Consider the following 21,512-nt stretch of genomic DNA (forward strand, 5'->3'; position numbering starts at 1 on the left):
GTGTACTTCATAAATTCATTGATTTCTCTTTGCTTCCATCAAATTCCCAATACTCAGACAAAATATGTACACCCACGTTATACTATGTACACCCACGTTATAGTCAAAATTAATTTCTTAACTCGTTGGGAGTGTCCATATCCTCAATTAAGAGCACTATTAATCTTGGATTACAAATAGATGATAGGTCAAATATCAAACGTTGGGTTAAGGTTCTAAAGGGAGGAGGAACCACTAGCAGATCACGACCAGATCACTTTATACTCAAGGAATGAGGCTTATTGACTAGCTTTTGGGTAAGGCTCCATCAATGAAAACCACTACAAGCTAGATTATAGAACTTAAAAGCACAAGTAAATTACAAAATCATTTAGTTATGGCATTAGAAACAATGACTAGAAAACATGGTTTCATGAAAATATAGACTAGAAAACATGGTTTCATGAAAATATAGGTAGCACATGTATGCCCCTTTGATGACATACTGTGGATTTTGTGTAAATTCAACTATGTTGGAAAACTCTAGATCACGGCTACTAATGTTATCACTAGAAATCCAAAGCAATAGTTGGAATCTAGGTTTGTACTACATTCTTTTGTCCCATGGAAATTGGACTTGCCAAAATAGTTGGTTAAGGAATGATAGAGTTTTTTTTATAATAAACTGTCGGCTTTGATATTAATGAGGACACAAGCGTGCCTCAAACAGTACAACTAAACGAGAAGAAAAAAGGGAGGGGGTCAGTCCCCTAAAGAACCCCTATCAAAAATGTGGCCAACTGGGAGGTAAGGCAGAGCCCAAGGCCCGTCAAAGAGCCTCAATGTGGCTAACCAAAGCTACTACTATCCTAAGACAACGCAGCAACCAGAGCTACTCTAACAGTTTCCACACAAGCTAGGGCCACCAAGTCACTGCTGGCTTTGATTTGGACTGAGTCTACCAGGAAAGATGACATGAGGCGGAGGATCCTCGGGGCACCTTGTTCCCTAGCCAGGTTAGCGCCAAACGCCAGTTGATTGCGGCTAATCCAGTTAGCATAACACGTCGTCCCTTAGATCAGAGGCCAAGTAACAACCACCGTGGATGAGCAGCCGATGGTCTGACAAAATATGAAGAGGGGAGAGGAGAAGAGTGGAGATGAGGAAAGAGGGCACAGCTCGAGAGCACACCACAAATGACTAACTGTACACTAGATTTAGTTGAAAAAATAGAATATATACAAACCCTTTTAGGATTCGGATTAGGGAAAATCTAACCCTTTCCTTTATAGCACTCTATAAGGTTAGTGCTATGCACATATGATCATGTGATGGTGCTATGCACACATGACCCGGAGGATTCAGAAGGGGAACCTTACGATATCACGTGAGTGTACACTAGGGGGGTTTTTTGCAGATGATGCATAAGCTTATACATTAGGGGTGGGGGCCCTTTTATGTTTTTGCTAATCTTAAATTTAAGTTAGGGGGGTGGGAGGGGGGGGGGGGGAACTAATCTTTACCCTAGATGTAGACTCGATGTAGAAATGACACACCAATACTCATTTGATAAGTTAGTCACTGGGTCTTCATGAACTAAGCCCAAAACTAACACTAGGTCTCCTTCATTGATGGTGATTCTTATTGTTAATTATGGTAATCAAAGAACTAATCGTGGCTAATTAAAGGGGCTAATGTTTAGAGAAAATAACAGAAAAGGCTATGGAAAAAGGTGTAAGAAATGCTCCATAGTAATGCATTCCTTCAAGCAAATTAAGCATAACATGGCCACATGAACACCACCACACCCACACCTATACCCTCTCACTCTTTCACTCTTTGATTTTGACCACAAGCTGGTTCTCCTAAGTTGTCCTTATTCTCTTTTGGCATTTGTAAATATTCACTCTATCTTTCTAGTACACTTTGCTTTGCACACTTTGCAAAATTGCCCAATCACCCAAAGACAAAGAGACTATCTATCAGAGGATTAAATAAAAAATGGAGTAATGGAAGGCTACATGGAGTCCCAATGTTGTAGATCCAAGAATATGGATTTTAAGGGTGGTTCAAATCAAGAAACTTGAGATCCAACCTTGTAAGTCATGATATAAATAGTCTTTCATAATATAAAACAAATATATCATTAAATCATTCTCTCTTTAATATAGGTTTACTATTTTATTCTAGTGTCTATAGTAGTGTAATATACATGTGTCTTTTCAATATTGCAACTGTGTGACCGCTATTTAAATAGTGAAGTTCTTAATAGAACCCTTCATTCAGGATTTGTGATAGGAAGGAAGTCATGTGACCGCTATGTGTAAGTCTTGGGACAATCTATGAGAGACGATGACCCTAGAACTATCAAAGCAAAGATGTGCATTGAAGGACACCATTACAAATGCCTTAATACACTATGGATCAGTGGCGGTGAACCTAATAACTAAGGAAACCATGATAGATTTGGGCTTGGAAAAGATGTTATAAAGTAATTAGGTTAGTTGGCTTGCCAACAAAAGTAGAAATTAATTGCCCTCCCAAGTATGTGTACACATGTGGCCTATCCCATGAGTGAGGGCTTTTCACACGGTTGACCATACTCTATGTTTGCTTAACCATGGTGAAATGGAGCCAATTTTATCCCCAAAAATGGAGGGGGGAAATGGGGAAGCGAGGGAAAATGGGTTTCCTATCCTGCACATGACTTTTGCCCTATCTTATGCCCTGTACTTTTGCCCTATCTTATACCCTTCGGCTTTGTTCCGCCTCTGCCCCTTTGCTCCAACAGAACAGTCTTGTCTGCCTTTCAATCCTCTCCTCTCTTCCCCATTTTCATCTTCGAGGCTAGCCCATGTCGGGCGTCTTCGGACAGACTTACCACTTTCTCGTCCTGGGAGACCTTGTCTTTGTGGCTACTACTTTCTTCTTTTTTGGGATGTCACTTCTTGTGAAATTATGGCGTTTTACCTTTTTGCATTAATGTTGCCCTTGATGGTCCCAGTGCTCCCGCTGCGCCTGTAGAGAAGGCAACAACACCCCCGCCACCTCCATCGAAGCGACTATCCCCCGCAAGGTAAGGGATTTTGCTTTGTTCAGGCACTTGATCGTCGTGATTATTTGCTCATTATCTTTGATTCCTTCCTTTATCGATAATTTTTTTAGTAACCGGGTCCTATTCTCGTTGTGCTTGCATGGTCATCAGTCATACCTGTTTTAGTTTAGTATTTACCGTAGTATCCTAGGTGGTTCCGTTTTCATATGAGTGTATAATGCCACAAATAATAAGAACTCGTCTTAATTCAGAGCTTTGATTGCTCAGGAAAGCTTCACCACCTGCCTCAGAATCTCAGGTCTTACATGTGAGCAACCTTATTGGATGGCTCTTATGCCATCTTATGCTGGAGTAGGAGCCTCAGGGCAAGGCCTTGCTTTAGACGTTTTGACTGTTGCGTTGTGAACCACAGAGGGTTTTACTCAATCAGATCAAGGCTTCGTAAGAAGTCATGGTTACATGGAAGTGGCTTGATGAGCGGGGTGCTGCCTGCCTACCGAAGCACGAGGAATGCAAGCAGGTTGGCAATGACAAGGGCCTTCAGTCCGCAGGGCAGAGGAAATGGTACTGGGCGAGAGTCGTTTTCAATCTGGCAGTGGCTGGTTTCTTGACTTATTTGACTGTCACCGGAAAACTCAACTGGTTGTCTTTTTGGTACAACCATAGGTTTTGCTCTTTGCTTTAACATGAACAGACATTGCTGTACGCTAGCCACAGAGAGAGAGAGAGAGAGATGCTAATCTCTAATCTCGGGGGGGTCACTCATCATATGTAAACCTATCACATGAGTTCAACAGAAGGATATTTTTAATTTCTCAAAAATTAATATACATAAGGGAGCATTTAAAATGAACTGTAAAAAAATTTATAGATTTGTATAGAAAAAGAGTACGTTTTATTAAGGGAAAATTTACAGGTAAGGGATTTTACAAATAGGCCTCGAACGCATGTGATATAGAGGGTTCATACATAGTGACCCCCCCGAGTCTCTAATGGATGTATTGGCACGCAGCTTTTCCTCTTGGTATTAGCTTGGTTTGCAGAACGAAGTCTGATGACAGGCCGTGTAAGTTGGGCTACCTTCTTCGTAATTTGGGAGAGTCTCCGTAGCACGAAAAATATGCACGTTGTCGATTGCCTTCTATCACCCCTACAAGGTGCTAGATAACGTTATTTAGAGTTCGTTTGCCTAGTCAACATCGATATTCATTTTGATTTTTTCTTTCAACAATATCCAATTCGCTTTGCTTGATATGTACGATAGAACTGATCATAAATGTAGCAGTTACTTGAAAACGACGTGCATTGTTTTGCTTGTACCACTGGGTTTGGCACATCAGCTAATTAGTACGGTCTTGCAATGCAGTGTCCTAACTGTGGGGGAGAATTTCAAGTTTTTGAGTATGTTACGTGCACCTCTCAACACAGAGACCCAAAGTAGAACTTGTATGTACAAGTGTATCAATCTTTGGGAGTCTCTGATCATCGAATCCTACCATTGATTGTTGCCCATGAGTCTGATAGAGTAGGGGACTTGCCAGAGAGCCGGAAAATCGTTTCAAAAGCATGTTAAAAGACCTTAAATGGCCACAGCTAGCTGTATATACCACCTTGGGCATTCCCATTCTCTACACAATTAACTGGCAATGACTCCATACTCTTTTGCAATCTTTTTAGTTCAAACCAGCCAGCTTTCAGCTAGGACTTTCAGCTAGGACTTGGTGCTATTAGTGTGCTCTCAGCCTGCTTGGCCTTATGTGTGGTTGACAAGGTGGGCTTGAGAATCCTACTCCTTGTTTGCATGCTTCCATAATCACATTTGTAGCTGTATATCACCATACATGTCAATAGTTTTATGTCCATTTCATGCTTCATTTTGAACATATTAATGATGATTTTGTGGTAATTTGTTCCTCATTTCCTTTACTTTACAATAGGTTTTGCTGCTACTGCAAATAATGCATTGAGGAGGCCTATGTTTCTACTTCAACTCACATGTTTTTGGTTGGAATTTGTTTACAGGTGCTGTAATTTGTTACTAGTTGCTAGAGTAGCTGTAAGCTTCAAAAGGAGATTGTTGGCTTGAAGCAGCTCTGATTCTTCCATACTTTGCTCTAGGTTTTATGTCCATTTCATCCTTCATTTTGAACATGTTAATGATGGTTTTGCTGTAATTTTTTCCTCATTTTCTTTACTTTACAACAGGTTTTGCTATCCATTTGAGATTATCTTGTTGGGCACCTTTTTTGTTATCTAGCCCTTTTATAGGAGCATGGAGAGGCATGATATTGTGATTGTGTTAGATGAGGGTGTGGCTGAAAATCATGTGTTGGGATATGTTCATCTTAAAACCGGTGGTACCTACAAGGACTTGAGAGAAGAGATCATCCTTGATAATCTCATCATAGATGAGTTTATATTTTTGGGAGGATCGAGGAAAATTCCAATAGGGGCCAAGCAAGAGGAGAGATAGATAGTTGATGTTGCAGAAATAACCATCCAATTGAAAATGGAATATGATACACGAGGCAAACGCCAAAAAGTGGACTCAGTTGGAGATAGCAATAAAATGCAGCCAAAGTGTACAGTGTCTCCAGATTTATGTATGCATGATCTTGCTCAAGGGTGTGAGAGGTACAATATGGTGGATGATTCGACTACGTGTGGTAGTGTTTCTAAGAATCGATTGAAGAGTCACCTTGCAACACCATCTGAGGTCAAAAAATGCAGAGGGAGATTAAGATAGCCAAAGAAAAGTTAAGAGCAAAAGGCCGACATGATAGATTTAAGCTCATGTCAAAGGACAAGGATCGTAAAGCATTGTTTCAGATTTGGTGTGAGGAGTGTGATTGCTCTTATGGTCAAGGGGGTCCTGACACTTTGTATAATTACACACACTCACACATCAACTCAGCATCCCATATGAGGATTATTGGGTTATGTGAGCAAGAGAGCCATAGAAAAGACAGCCTTGGTTCATTGGATGACATTATGGAATTAGGAAAAGAAAAAGTAAATGAAGCAATGTTGGAGGTTTCAACCTTTGCAAGTGAGAGTAATGTGGTGTTTCAACTAGTAACAGAGACTATTGGAGATTATAGCACTCTATCAAAAGTCTATATAAGCAGCATGCTAGATATCTCCAACAATTATTTCTGATTTTTAATAGAGATGTTAGGTGTAGCTAGTCATATGGCTTTTGGCTCTCTCTCCATTAGGCAAATTTTCAAGCTTCTATTTTCAATCACTATTTCTGTTTTTTTATAGAGATGTTAGGTGTAGCTAGTCATATGGCTTTTGGCTCTCTCTCCATCAAGTCTATTGGGAACTTAACAGATTCCTCCTTTGCTCACAGAGAGTAGCTTGCTTGCAACCTTGTGTTGGGGTTTTTGGCAAGGGTCATATAACTATGATGGGAATGTGGTTGACTTGAAGCCCTTTTTGGATGATACTAAGGGAGGTGGCAAATGGCACAATGAGCCAACAACTAAGGCAACAATTATGATGGGGACAACAGAGTTCATTGAAATTAATGGCACTTTCCGTCATAAGGATTGCAAGCGGATATGTTTGGAGGGAACATACTTTGATAATTTGCAATGTTGTGCATGTGCTACTATTCCTAAAGAACGAGACTTTCGCATGTGAGTGTATCGACAAATTCGATCTTTAGACACTTGTGGATCAAGAGACACAGGAGGTGGTAGACGGTTAGATTATTTGACTCATTTAGAGTTATTGAGAGTAGCAAAAACAAAGTCCACAATGGTTTGGGTATTGAAGAAGGAGATAGCATTCACAAGAAAAGTTGATGCATTGAGCGTGAAGGTTAGAAGTCTTCGGGAGAGCACTATGGAAGCCATGGTGAGGAAAGATGTTAGAAAATTTTGTCAAGATATAATCAATGCTCATGAGCTAGGTCTGTTTGAGGGAAAGAAGGCATTGTGGAACTTCTTTGTTGACATTTCACAAAACATTTCAAGAGTAGGTCAAGGGAAGAGATATTCCAATACAACAAAGGAATTATTTGAGACTATCAAGATATGGGGAGGGACAAGGTTGCATAATTTCTTATCACTTAACCTTGGAGGTCCACACATGTCCACCACAATGAGGTCCACAAGAAAAGCACTTTTCTTTCGAACTGGTTTACAAGAGGATATATTTCAACATGCAAGAGAAGTTTACACTTGTCACATGATGAAGAAAGGTATACCCTTGGGTAGTGTGCCAGTTCTTCTAGCTGAGGATGAAACAGTTGTGAAAAGAATGGTGAGATGGGTGGCACGTGATGATACTTTGGTTGGCTTTTGTGGTAAAAAGCTGGAACACACTTGCATTCCAGACTTTGCCGTGCAAGTTGGTGATGGTCAAGATGGATATCTTAGAGTTGTGGATGCTTTTCAACATAATGTGATTGCTCATGCAACGGTATTGATAGTGAATCCTCTTCTTGAATGCTTGCCAAAGCTAGTTCTATTGGTGCAATTGACATGTAATAGGTTTGATTCCATGTTTGTCAGAGAACAGTGGGAGAGCATTCAGCTTTCTTGGAACATTTTTCTAAGGGACGTGGTAGGTCCATTGATAGGACATGCTTCAAATGGAGATAGTAGGCGCAGAAAAATGATGTTGCAAGATTACTCTTCTTGTCAAGGTCCCAGGTTGTGCATTCCTTGGAAGGGTTGGCCCTTTATAGCACACATCACATTTGATGGGAGTATCAGTGGTTTGCATGATCAAGACTATATCCATAATGGAAAGAAACTTATCAATCCTTTGCATAGTGCATCTAGGAGGTTGGTACTTGGTAGAGAGCTTGTGACTTTGAATCATGTAGCAATTGTATATCAATTATTCAAGGTTGATGAACATGGCTTGCAAGAAGGGGATATTGAGAGGAAGGATAGACAAAATTGGAGAGCTGCACAAAGGATTGATGCAAAGAAAGTACAAAAGTGTTTGAAGTTATTACAAGAAGGCTATGGTGCTCACCAAGAGCGGACATTGGGCACACGTATGTACTTATCAATAGTAGCATCTTACATTGATATTTTCTTAAGACCTACCTTAGACTTGTATGGTCGTGTGAAAGCTACAGGAAAGGTGTCTTTCTTTTTCAGGTATGTAGAAGTTGCTACCATTGCTATTAGTGATATATGAATAAAGGATTTTGAACATATTTCCAAGGTTTATGTGGCTAATACTCATGGTTCTTTCTATATGTAGGATTTGGCGCATGTGGATCACTAAACATGATGCATACTCCCTAAAGCAAAACTTTATCAGTAGAGAAACATTAATTGACATTCAATTGTCATGTCACTTTGTGGTTCTCTTGATAAAGACCTTTAGGGAAAAGCATCCTCACTTGCACGTACCCCTTTCTTGCACGGGATCGGATGCATGTGAGAATTTTTTCAGCAAGGTGGGTGGAATGGTTCGGAATGAAAGATGCTATGATGGCTTTGATTTGCTGAGTAGTACAGGAGCACTTAATAGAATAGCAGAGTTTCAAGCAGGTTCAATTCTTAAATTTCCAGTAGCTCATTCTAAACAAGAAAATATATGGGCTACTTTGGAAAAGGAGAATGGCACTCCTTTGGCCAACCTGGGAGACTATGCTTGTGTGAGTAGTGACAACCATATGGTATCTGCATTGAAAGAGGGATTATTAGAAGCAAAGGCCATAAGTGAGACACTTGGTATGCGCGATGATACTTTTTGGAATGACTCATGGGAGGAGGGAGATCTCTTAGAACTCTTCAACCCTAATCTTGAATATGTGGATGAAGATGAATCATTGGATGATGTTCTACTTATAGATGAAGATAATCACTTTGATAGTGGTGTTCGAGGTGATCTGGATGAGGAAATTACTAGTGAAAGTGAGCTTCGTCATGTGATTGATTGTCTAATTGATGAGGAGGAGAAGGTGGCTAGTGAAATATCGCCATTTGTTGAAGTGGATGGGAATCCCATTTCTAAAAGCACACTTGTCAGCCAATTGAATGGAAATCCCACACTATCTAAAGATAGATTAACAAGGGTGAAAAGTGGAGTGTATTTTTCTTTGGAGAAGAAGGCAATGATTCATACAGGAACATGTCTTGGTATAGGATCTGATTGTGCAGCAGTATTGTTTGAAAGCACATCAATAAATGCAAACAAAAAGACAAGAGGAAAAGGAAAAGCTGGGAATACTAGTAAGGGTGCTGTAAACGGCATGTGGTACCTTGGAAGGGTGGTAAGCATGAGGAGAAAGGTTGGAAATTGTCTAAAAGAGACAAGAGGCCCCTTTGATCTATTGGATAGGCCTTTGAATGTTCAAATTCATTTGTCATGGTATCAACAAGCAAAGGGAACTAGGATCTACACATATGACCTTGTTAACAACCAATGTGTGGATTTGGAATCTATAATAGCCTTGGCCAATCTCAACTATGATCGACAAACAAAGAAATACCATCTTGATGAGAATGACTACAAACTTTTCAATGAATATGTGTAGGGCAGAAAAGGTACATTTTCTATTTTTTAAATTTTTGTAAAGTTTATCCATTTTGAAGTCGTCCCTTCCCTTCCCTCCTTCCTAGTCCATTTGCAGCCCTACTGCTCCAATCTCTGATGTAGATGAAGGTAACATATGTTTTTGTTAATGTGCTTTCAATCCTTCTTATCACATAGGGATCCTAGGTTTGCAGCATGTAACTTGACAGGGAGCTTATGTTTGTTTTGCAGGATAAATTTGTTGGCAAGCTATGTGCCATGATGCAGCATTTATGAGAAGATGCCCATAGATGTGTCAATGCTAAACTTATGGATTATAGACATGGATTGTTCGGGTATTACTCTTGTTTAATTTTTAGTTTTTCTAGTAAACATTCAAGATGCATTTTATGTTTTCTACTCTATCAAATTTTGGTTTAGATTCATGGATTGTTCAGGTGTTACTCTTGTGTAACTTCATATTTGCTGCTATTAAACATCCAAGATGCTTTTCAGCTTTCTCATTCTAGTTGTTTTTGAAGGGAGAAGAAACTTGTTTATATTAGTGTGTAATCATTCTTATACGCTATATATTGGGTCTACTACAGCTTTCTAGCTTGTCCGCCCCAATAACAGTGAATGTAGTTGCTGTCTACACTATTCTGAGCAAGTTTTGAGAGTGTTGCCAATTATGGGAAAGGATTTGGAGCTGTTTACCTCTGTATTTGGCAATATAACATTCAAATTAGTTCATGTTTTGCAAGTACAAGTCTGCATTGGAAGTTCAGTGAGGTTTGTGCATTGTTTAGCCAAGCATTGGCTAGTGGGTTAATGAGATTTTGTTGGTGCAATACCATTCATAGCATGTGAATCAGTGGGCAGTTTATGCATACATCTAAGATGGTTCAGAATCAAAATCTGAATCTAAATTCGAGAGACATGTTTGAAGTTTTGGCCTGGGAGGATAAATTGGATGGAACCAAGTATTCCATGTAGAGTTTTATGGTGAATAATGTGTTAGTTGGTAAGAGTATATGGGGCTATGTTAGAGGTGATGAGGCTTGTCTTGTAGATCTAGTTATTGCTTCTGCTACACCTTTGTAAGGAGGTAATGCATATGATATGCAGCTAGCTTCGATAAGGCCAGCTACACCTGTTGCTCCCATTGAGGATTAGAGGAGATGGGATTAAGGGATGCCTAGGCTATGCCACTTATAGCCTTGTCCATTAAAAGGATCATCATACCTCGTATCTGTTCCTCCAACATACTTGGAGAATATGAATTGGGCAAGGAAGGAGGCTAGGCTTACTTGAAAAGACATCTTGATAGTATTTCAAGAGCTTTACGTATGGAAATACATTGGTGGATATGTATACTCTTTGTAGATATACAGTCAATACGTATGCAAAATGGTATAATGTTGCCTTGGTTAGCATGTCAATGTAGGTGATTAGCATGTAATGGATGTAATGCCAACAAATGAGTGCTCTTATCATCACTATTAGGCATGAATCAAGAACATCTATTTTGATAGATGTAACTTTAACAAATGCTGTTATCATCATTATTAGGCTTGAATCAAGAATCACCATGCTAACCATGTATGCTAACCATGCTAACCATGCAGAGGGTGTGCAGATGACAGATGGATGTTTGACAAAATATGATAGCCGTCTTATAGTCTTGTTGTTTGACAAAATAGGATAGCCGTCTTGACGTAGGTTTAAGGAAAGGGGGGGAGCACACTAGACTTTTTCTTGTACCTTATAAGCTTAAATAGGGGTGTTTTATAATCCTACATGGATCCTAAATAGGGGGTTTTCTTGAAGTTTATGCACGCAGGTGACGTCCCCCTTTAATGAAGAGTGAATCCCCCGAGACACATGATCACATGATGTTGAGCGTGAACTCTCAACACCTTCCCTCAAGATCAGCATCATGAAGTAGGCCTTTCCTCAAGATGATGATTCTGGGGAATCGAAGAAGGACTGAGCATTACACTCCATCACATCCCTTTAATGGGAATGTCCTTCCTCTGCGTCAAACCAAGAGCTAATCGATATTTCTCGATAAGCTCTTTACCGAGTGGTTTGGTAAAGATGTCTACAACATTTTCTTTGCTATCACAATGCTGCAGTGTGATGAAACCAAGTAACACTCTTTCTCTGATGAAGTGCTCTCTGACATCAATGTGCTTTGTCCTGGAGTGATATACTGGATTCTTGGCCAATGCTTGAGCCGATTGATTATCACAGTATATTGTTGTTGGCTTTGAATCATCAAAGTAATCGGTTTCTGACAATAGTCTTCTTAGCCATATAGCCTCACATGCACTTGTAGTGAGTGCCCTATATTCTGCTTCAGTCAAAGACAAAGAAACAGTTGGCTGTTTGTTTGACAACCATGATATAGCACCTTGACCAAGGAAAAATGCATATCCCTGTGTCGATCTCCTGGTCTCATGATCTCCGGCATAGTCATTATCACAGTATCCATGCAATTGTAGATGACTTCCTCTGTATTCTATCCCAAATTGTCTTGTACCTCTAATGTATCTCAAGACTCTTTTAGCTGCATTCCAGTGAGACTGTTTTGAATTTGCCATAAACTATGCTAGTGAGCTTACTGCATAACAAATATCTGGCCGGGCGATTATCACATATATAAGAGATCCGATGAGCTGCCTGTAGTATCTGTCATTGACTGTAGGCTTTTCTGAATCTTTAGTAAGTTTCAAACTCTGTTCCATGGGAGTGGCTGCAATCTTGCAATCTGCCATATGAAACTTCTTCAGGAGACTGTCAACATACTTGAGCTGACTCATTAATGTGCTATCTGAATCCCAATTGCCATATTCTGATTCCTGAGATCTAATAAGTACTTGAAATTGACATGACCAAATCTCTTGTGCCATTTTGCAGATAGTGGCATCTGTTGTGGTTGAGCTGACATGGCATGCTTATTTGGTATTGTAGCTAGCATTCTGTATAAGCGTCCTTCCTTGACACCTTTTGCTACTAGCTGACATCTTTTGGATTTGTCTCTGATAGTGCATTCATCACCGTCGAAGATGACTTTGTATTTGTGTTCCGTCATTTGACCTACTTACAAAAGGTTGTTGCTGAGCTTCGGAACATAGAGCACATCTTTGACCAATCCTTTTATACCAGTAAAATTGTTCATAGAGATAACGCATGTCCCTTGAACCGGATTCGGTGTATTGTCCACTGTGTAGATGACATTTTTCTGACCTTCTAATGGTTTCATCTCTGTGAACCATTCCTGATGATTTGTCATGTGAGATGGTCAATGTACCAAGGATCCTGTTCCACTTGGTCGACTTGATAGCTGAAATCCTCTTTGGGATTGAAATCACTGTCTAGGTACACTGTATCAGTCTGATGCAATTCCTCACTTGCAAGAAACATATTTCCATGTTCATTTGCAAAATGACTGTGACTAGAATGTTCACCACGATGATTTCCTCTGTCTCAAAAATTCCCTCGATTACAGCAGGATTGACCGCCTTGGTCGTACTGCTTCTTGCGACAATCTCTTTCATAGTGTCCAAACTTGTGACAGTAGTTGCACTGAATGTTTGACACATTCATTCCCTCGTCCTTGGAATCTTCCTCGATTGGAATGATTTCCTCTTTGTTGATTCTGATGTTGCTGAGGATGATGCTGATGCTGATGTTGATGCTGACTTTGATTTTGTTGCTGATGATGACCACTTTTCTGATATGATCTACCTCTGTCTTTGCCTTTGCCTCTGCTTCTATTTGAAGCTGTGAATGCTTGATCACATGCAGTGATGATGTGGCACTGTGCCTAGCAAGAGGTGTGCCAGTGGAGCCCTGTGTTGAGGTGAAGTGGTCACATGCAGTGACTGTGAAGCACGCAGTGACTGTGAAGCACTGTGTATGCCTATAGAGGTCAGTGCTGACTGGACAGCTGAGGTGGCACAGATGATGTTAGCAAGGTGACATGGTAATGATGACGCGGACTATTGACGTGGACTACTGATGTGATTGATGATGTGGCAATCAATGATGACGTGTCTGTGCTAACGTGACACAAGTGACGTGGTTGATGACGTGGTAGTCTCATAAGACTGCTGATGTGGCCTTGTAGATATGAGTGCCACTTGGCAATATGCTGGTGGTGCCACGTGTCAATAGGCTAACCAAACTAGGCTAACCAAACTGTGGTGACCAAACCTGAGGTTCAAGTAACTAGCCCTATCCTCAAGTCCTACCACGTGTTGGAAGGAGGGCGATCGAAATCTTATAGATTCTTACGGAATCTTGGAGATCTCGTTTGCCTACGAATTTTCGTCACTGAGGTTCCATCGTGTTCGTGGAGGCAAGACTTGCTGTCGTGCAGGAGCGTTTGGAATCCGTCACAATCGAAGGAGGTGGCTGAAGACCTATGAATAGTCGATGGAGAGTCACGTTGCCTTGGCATTGCTCTTGGCGACGTTTCGTGGAGCCGTTGGGCTTCGAGAGGCTTGGAGTGATGCATGATGCACAGGAGAGAGAGCTTGTATGGAAAGTTCTGAAGCATTGCCCGTGAGCTTGGAGATCGAGCTGATTAAGTAGCTCGTGGACTAAGGATTCGCTATTCGCGTGCAAGTCTCGACACTCTGGAGCATCGCCCGTGAACAGATTAGTTGCTGCAAGGCTATTGAAGCTTGGGCTTATGGCAGTTATTCGTGGCTGCCCTGTAGCTATGGTCATTGAAGGGCGCTACTATAGAAGCCGCTTTGCTGCATGTGCCTCAACGTTGGCCAACGTGTTGGAGTCGAGCTCATAGTAGGCACGTTGATGAAGCTTGTAGAAGACTGCTTTTGTCGAAGATGCTGTGACTCGTGAGCAGCTTAAAGTTCGAGGCACCTTAGTCATACGTAGATCTCAGGGTCTTCAGAAAAAAACTCACAAGGTGTTGAAGATCTCACATCACTCAAAAGAAATGAATTCTGAATCCTCACAACAATTGAAATCTTTCTCTCTTTCTCTTGAAGAAGAAGAGCACTAGATATCTCTCTCTTACAATATGGATAACCACTCAATCGCTCAAAGAACTCTCAAGAAAATGAATGGACGGAAATTCCTCTCAAATGGACGGAATTTTTCTTCTTAACGTGGATGGAATTCTCTCTACGGAAGTGAAGGAACTCACGATCACTCAAGAGAACTCTCAAACTCTCAATCACTCTCACTCTCTCAAGAATCGCAATGCCTCAACGAAAGGCAAGGGAGCTCTGATACCATGACAAAATATGAAGAGGGGAGAGGAGAAGAGTGGAGATCAGGAGAGAGGGCACAGCTAGAGAGCACACCACAAATGACTAACTATACACTAGATTTGGTTGAAAAAATAGAATATATACAAACCCTTTTAGGGTTAGGGTTGAGGGATCTAACCCTTTCCTTTATAGCACTCTATAAGATTAGTGCTATGCACATATGATCACGTGATGGTGCGATGCACACATGATCACATGATGTTGAGCGTGAACTCTCAACGTGGTCTCCCCGAGTAGTGACTATTTCCAGGTAAGTTTCCAACCAGACATCCACCAGATGCTCTGATAACTCCTTCGAGTTTTCTCCACACCTCATGGGAGACATGGCAGCTCTAAAAGAGATGAGTCACTGATTCCAGCGCCGTCTGGGAGAGGGGGCACAACGGGTTCACCGCAAATCTTGTAGCCAGTTTCCCACGAACTGGTGTCCATTGGAGCAAGATTTTCCATAGGATACGGTAGTTCTTCCTAACACGTCGCCCCTTAGATCAGAGGCCAAGCAGCCACTGTGGATGAGCAACCGGTGGTCTCCCCGAGTAGCGACTATTTCCAAGTTTGTTTCCGGCCAGACATCCACCCGGATGCTCTGATAGCTCCTTCGAGTTTTCTCCACACCTCACGGGAGACATGGCAGCTCTAGAAGAGATGAGTCACTGATTCCAGCGGCGTCTCGGAGAGGGGGCACAGCGGGTTCACCGCAAATCTTCTAGCCAATTTCCCACGAATTGGTGTCCATTGGAGCAAGATTTTCCATAGGAGGAACGTGAATTTCCCTATAGGGTAGTTCTTTCAGATGCTTGTCAAGCACAGTTCCCACCAACACCGAGACCGCCTAAGGCCCCATTTCAGGTTGGGATCAATTGTATCTGCCACCTCTTCCAAGAGGGATCTGTACATTAGCCCCACGGACATTTTTCTCACTTGTGTCTTGCCCAAGAACCAGTGCAGCAGCCTTCTCTGTTCCTCTATGATGCAGTTGGGTGGCCAGACCTCTTAGCAAATGGCGAGCATTCGATGCATCAGCGTCGTTTCCCTAACTATCAATGAGAAATGGCAGCTTATGTCTCCTATCGTCCACCAATGCTCCCTACTTGGGATCCAGATTTGTTTCCAGTGATGCAACCCTTTTTTGAAAATACTCCTAGCACAAGGAACGTCCAACCAGGCAAAGGGCTTGTCACTCACCCCAACAGCCTTGCTCCACCATATGCTCTCCGCGAGCCTACATCCCCCCTAAGCCCGCCCAAAGGCTTCAAGCTAAGCTTGGCTACGGCGATCTCCCTTAACCGAGAAGGGGAAGCCTGAAAAGAATCTTTCATACCATGACAGCCCTCTCCAGATCCCCACTCTGTAGCTAGGCCCCGTCTCTATGAACCAACGCGCAATCTCAACCCAAGGCAACCCACCAGCAAACAATTTTGGAATCCACTTGCTGACCAATGCCACGTTCTTAGAAACACATCAGGGGTTCCGAGCCCTCCTCTCCGCTTGGGAAGTTTAAGTGCATTCCAGGGAATGTAGTGCACTTTCCCGGTGCTCCCCTCCGCCGCCCATAGGAACGATCTAAGAGCTCTTTCTATGACTGCCCATTGAGACTTATGAAAAAGGCACACTGAAGCCACGTAGGTCAGCATCGCCGAGAGCACATGTTTGATTACCAAGGCTCGCGCATTCCATCTCAGGGGGAGGCCACTCCATGCTTTGAGTTTGGTAAGGAGTCTCTCTCTGAACCATTGAAAGCACTGATGCTGTCAGATTCCAGGGCCCAAAGGGGCTCCTGGTATCAAATTACCTCTCCCTTAGCAATCCATTTGACAGGCATGGGGACTAGCCCATTAGCCAGCTCATTGCTAGCCGATCGAATAGCAAACGACTTATTCCAGCTGCAAATTGACCCCGATGCTACACAGAAGGTATTTAGGCACTCATGCAAGGTCTCCACTGATTCTGCATTCTCTTTGCACAGGGCCATCAGATCGTCAACAAACATCTGAATGCTCAACGAGGATCCAATAGGGAGAATGAGACCTTCAAACCGGCCCAACTGACCAGCCCATTTGATCATGTGAATTAGGGGAATTGAGGCTAGAGCAAACAGGAGGGGGGCTAAGGGATAGCCCGGCCGTATCGATCGACGGAGTTGGAAGGAGCCAACCACACCCCCATTTACACATAGGGCCGCTGAGGCATTTCCAAAGAGAGTCAACACCTTTCTGACAAAAGCATCTCCGAACCCTAATTTAGATAGGACCACCTCGATGAAGTCCCAACGGATTCTATCATATGCCTTGTCCAAATCAATCCCCAGAAAATACGCATAATCGATTGCTGCACTCACATTCAGAACATTGTCGAAGATGTCATGGCCTTTAACAAAACCAGCTTGTTCTAGGGTCCACCACCTGGCTACAAATCGTTTGAATCCTGAGCGCTAATGTTTAGCCATGATTTTATAGGAGGTGTTCAACATAGTAATGGGGCGCCAGTCACCTGGAAGGATCCTGTTTGGCCTCTTAGGAAAAGTTTCAGGAGCCCCGTATTGACATCGATTGAGAGGGAGCCTTTGGAGACTGCGGCATTGGCCATGGCAGCTAGGTCAGGGCCCAAACTATCCCAAAACTTCAGGAAGAACTCAGAGGTTAGGCCATCCGAACCTAGGGATCTGTCCTTCTTCATCCTCTTCAAGGCCTCCAAGAGTTCCATCTCGGAGAAGTCCGTGGCCAGCAGTTTCCTCTGAGATTCCTGGACTCTAGGTTCCAGCATGCCGATCAAATCCGACAGACTTTGATTTCACGTTTCATTTTGATCTGCAGGGGCGCCCACTATACTACTGAGATGGTTCTGGAACACCTGGGCAATGTGCCAAAACTCTAACACTAGCTCTCCATTCGCCCCCTCAACTCTGTCAATTGTGTCTTGTTGTCTCTTCCTGTGGAGGGATTGAAAAAAGAATTTAGATGGGCAGTCCCCCAATTGCAGCCAGGTTTGTCTGCTGTGGGTTCGTGCTGCCTCGGTTATTTCTAGCTCACTGCCCTGTAGTTCCAGCTCCACTTCCGTCAAGAACGTAGAGGCTGTGTGGTCATTGGGGCTGTTTAGCACTGCTTGTCTTAACGACTCCTTGACATAAATCAGGTGCTGGAGCCCCCACTTACAATTGACTCGTTGCTTAGCCCAGGCCTTCGCTACATGCAGCACCGCCCTTATGCAGAGATCCCATCTGGCGTATGGATCCTCTGATTGGACCCTTGATTGGGACCAAGCCGCCCGGATGGCATTGCAAAACTGAGCAGCAGCCAGCCACTTGTTATTGACGGAGAAGGGAATATCCAGGGATCTGCTTGCCTTAAAAGGCATACTGAACGACCAGCAAACCGGAGATTGAGGTAGAGGAGAGGTATCGTCCATTCATCGGGGCAGACATCCACCATCCCCCACCGGACGCATCAAGTCTGCGGGCAATGAAGTCTTGTCCTTTGCGCCTGTTAGACCAAGAGAAGCCCGTGAGCCCAGAACGGTCGAGCTCCAGGCAGTCTGTCAGCCCGCATTCTAAGGCAAGATCCTCCCAAGCTTCGAGATCGATAGCCGGGGGTGGAGTAACACCATTGAGCCTGTCCTCCATAGATTCCGTAAAATTCCAATCTCCTGCAAGGAACCAGTTCTCCCCTTGGATTTTTGCCTTTATCTGTATCGGATCGGCCTAGTTAGGGATCTATTTCGCTGCCGGCATCTCTTGAAGGGGAGGGCGAGTTTTGCCCCCCTGCGTCTTGGTATGGGCAGAGGCTTGTATTCTGGTAGTGTCCCTAGGTTCGAGGGCTGAAATCGGGGGGGTTACGGGGGGGCGAGCTCACCGGGCTGGGCAATCTTTGCTTTGCCTTTGCGCCCTACCACTTTCCAAAGGTTTGGTTCCTGCAAGCCTGCCCTCTCATCGAACTACCCAGAGCTTCAAGAAGCCACGGCACTCTTCTCCTGCGGTGATGGCTGTTGGGGCGGATCCTTACCTTACAATGGAAGCCGTCGTCGACCTGTGATTCCTTTTCTTTGGCTTCGTTGGCCAATCTGATGTTTTCTGCTCTTCGGGGGCAGTTTCTTGCAAAATGAGTCGTCTCTTTGCAAATGTAGCAAGCGTCCGGGAATGCTCCAAATCGGACTTGTTGGGCAAACGGAGCTCCCCCAGAGAGTTTGATGCGGATGTAGTCCGGAGTTTCTTGGCTCCTATCCCATAGGATGCAAGCTCTTCGCAGGTAAGAGGTCGATTTTGAGGGGGGCGGTACCACCAAAACTCTTCCCAGAGTCGCAGCCAGTCGTTCCACCGATTCGCCAAGCACAGAAGGTAGATTAGGAAAATTGATCCAAACCGGGCATTCGTGAAACAGGAACTCGTCGATGCGAAATTCCAGACTCCATGGAACCGGGCATTCGTGAAACAAGAACTCGTCAATGCGAAATTCCAGACTCCATGGAATAACCAACACCGCCGCCCCCGCGAACTTTAAGGCACACCCAACCAGTTCGTTGCAAAGAAGTTTTGAAGCCATGCGGAGAAGGAAGAAGCCCTTACCGAGGAAACGGGCTGAGTAGCCCAGGGGAGGGATAGCAAACTCGAACGTGATGAGGTCTTCCAACTCCCGCAGAGAAGGGATTCGGCCCATAAAGAAAAGGTATACGCCCCCTTTCGCAAGCCTGGTAAGCTCCGGCTTAACATCCGGCATATCGAGTTTGCATACCACTGCATGAGGCTTGCCATTCTCGCACCACAGCTTTTTAGCCGTTTCCCGCGCTCTTCGCTCAGCTTCCGCCACCAGGAGGCGTTTGGCGAGCTCGTCGTCAATCTCTGAGAATCCACCACCAAAGCGTTTGGTGAGAGATGGCTCGTGGTTCTTGCCCTCTGAGTTGCCTTCGGGCTCATTACCGCGCTCAGACTCCCCTCTGTCATCTTTTCGATCGACATATCCGGTTCGTCCTCACAGCATCGCGGGCGCTTAGCTCGAGTCCTCGAGGCGTGCACATGACAAGGGCGGAGGTTCGCAAGCTCACAGCTCTTCAGCCTCACCGTTTAATCTCCAACCTCCCACAATTAGGGCTTCATTCAAGGAATGATAGAGTTTTACTATACTACCTTATAGATTTGTCTCGAATTGAGTAATCTCGTAATAGTGGCATACTCCAACTAGGTCCTATCCATACAAGTGCAAGCTTGACAAAATCTTCTAGCATTCATTCTTGCAGCCTTACTTCAACTTCGATGATCCAAACGTCTATGATGATCGCCTTGGTTAAACTTCATTTACTAATTGGTACCTTTTACTTGTGTTATTATGGATATGTGTTATGCCATTTGTACTTTGCTATACACATTCGAAACTTGCTTGCTTACTTTTGAAACCCTTTTTTTTTAACTGAACAGTTAAAAAACTATTGCATCTTCCAATTGAAACCTATTAAGAAACCAAATCTTTCTTTATTTGTTTTTAAATGGCTTCATGTACTATTGAATTTTTTGTTGCTCTTAGATTATCTTGGGCTATCTTATAGTTTTTCCATTCTGTCACTTTGCCATTACTTAGCATCTTCTGCAATTAGCATCATTAGCAATCCATTTGGCTATTTGTTATAATGGCTTTGCCAATCCAAGCTTGTATTTATTTTTCTTGCATTTGTGTGTTGTCACCTTCTTCTCATTGTATATAGCATGCTTTTAAACCTTGATTTTGTTAAAAAATTTGCATTCTTCATGTATATTTAATCACTTTTTGTAGTTCCAAATATCTTGATTACTTATTTTTATGTTAGCTTGTAGAATGTTACTTAAACAATATTGGTGTAAAGCATGTTAATGTGCTACTCTTTTTATGGTTGTTAGCATGTACCTCGCATGTACTAAATAACATATTTTGCTAGCATACAAAAAAGAATATATGAGGTCTATACAAAAAACGAACGTGTGAGGTCTATACATTGTAATGCAAGTATACAAAACCTAGGCGATAGGAACCAAGGTTGGGGTGTGGGTAAGGGCAGATACACCTAGGGGCTGCTTTCAAATATTGAAGCTTGCATATAAAATGGTTGCATATGTTATCTAGTTTTAAGTACTTATGTAGTATGATTAGGGTATATGCATTATGATTTTTGCATTTTAATCACAACTTAATTGGAGAGAGAGAGAGAGAGAGAGAGAGACATCTTTGTCATACATGCTATACTCAAGATCAAATAGTCTTAGAAGTCCTTCTTCTTCCTTAATATTCTAGATATCTCCATCCTCACATTTAAGGCCTTCAACCTTGACTTGCACTATTGGTAATTTTCTTCTAAGAATAATACCACAAGGCATGGCATGTCTAGAAATTCTAAGATGAAATCCTCATGTTCAGCTAGCTGATGTGATTTAAAGTCCATTCTGTACATTCACATAAAGGCACAACCTTTGTTAAAGATTTATTTAAACTTCGTCTTATACATTAACTCTTTATCATGAATCCTTAAGAAATAATATGGAAATTTCATAAGGCATTCTTCCACAGATTTGTATAGGTTGCTTTTGAATGGTCTACAATTGATGTGTGCCTTATGTAGGCATTGTATTGAAATAGAACGAAAAATAAGTGCTAGTCTCTAGAGGGATAGGCCTTTTTTGTTCCTACATAAGAAATGTGTATGCTACATTGCTTTGGGATTGA

At 42.6% G+C, this 21,512-nt stretch overlaps 1 pseudogene; it reads left to right on the forward strand.

The window, feature by feature from the left end:
* The first annotated feature begins 8,270 nt into the window (after nt 1-8,270).
* On the forward strand, nt 8,271-18,069 carry LOC147901683 (uncharacterized; annotated as a pseudogene).
* The last annotated feature ends 3,443 nt before the right edge of the window (nt 18,070-21,512 follow it).

The sequence above is a fragment of the Dipteris shenzhenensis genome, chromosome 5 (genome assembly GCF_047967505.1).
Source record: "Dipteris shenzhenensis isolate YYH24624 ecotype China chromosome 5, Dip_SZ_1.0, whole genome shotgun sequence".
NCBI lineage: Eukaryota > Viridiplantae > Streptophyta > Polypodiopsida > Gleicheniales > Dipteridaceae > Dipteris > Dipteris shenzhenensis.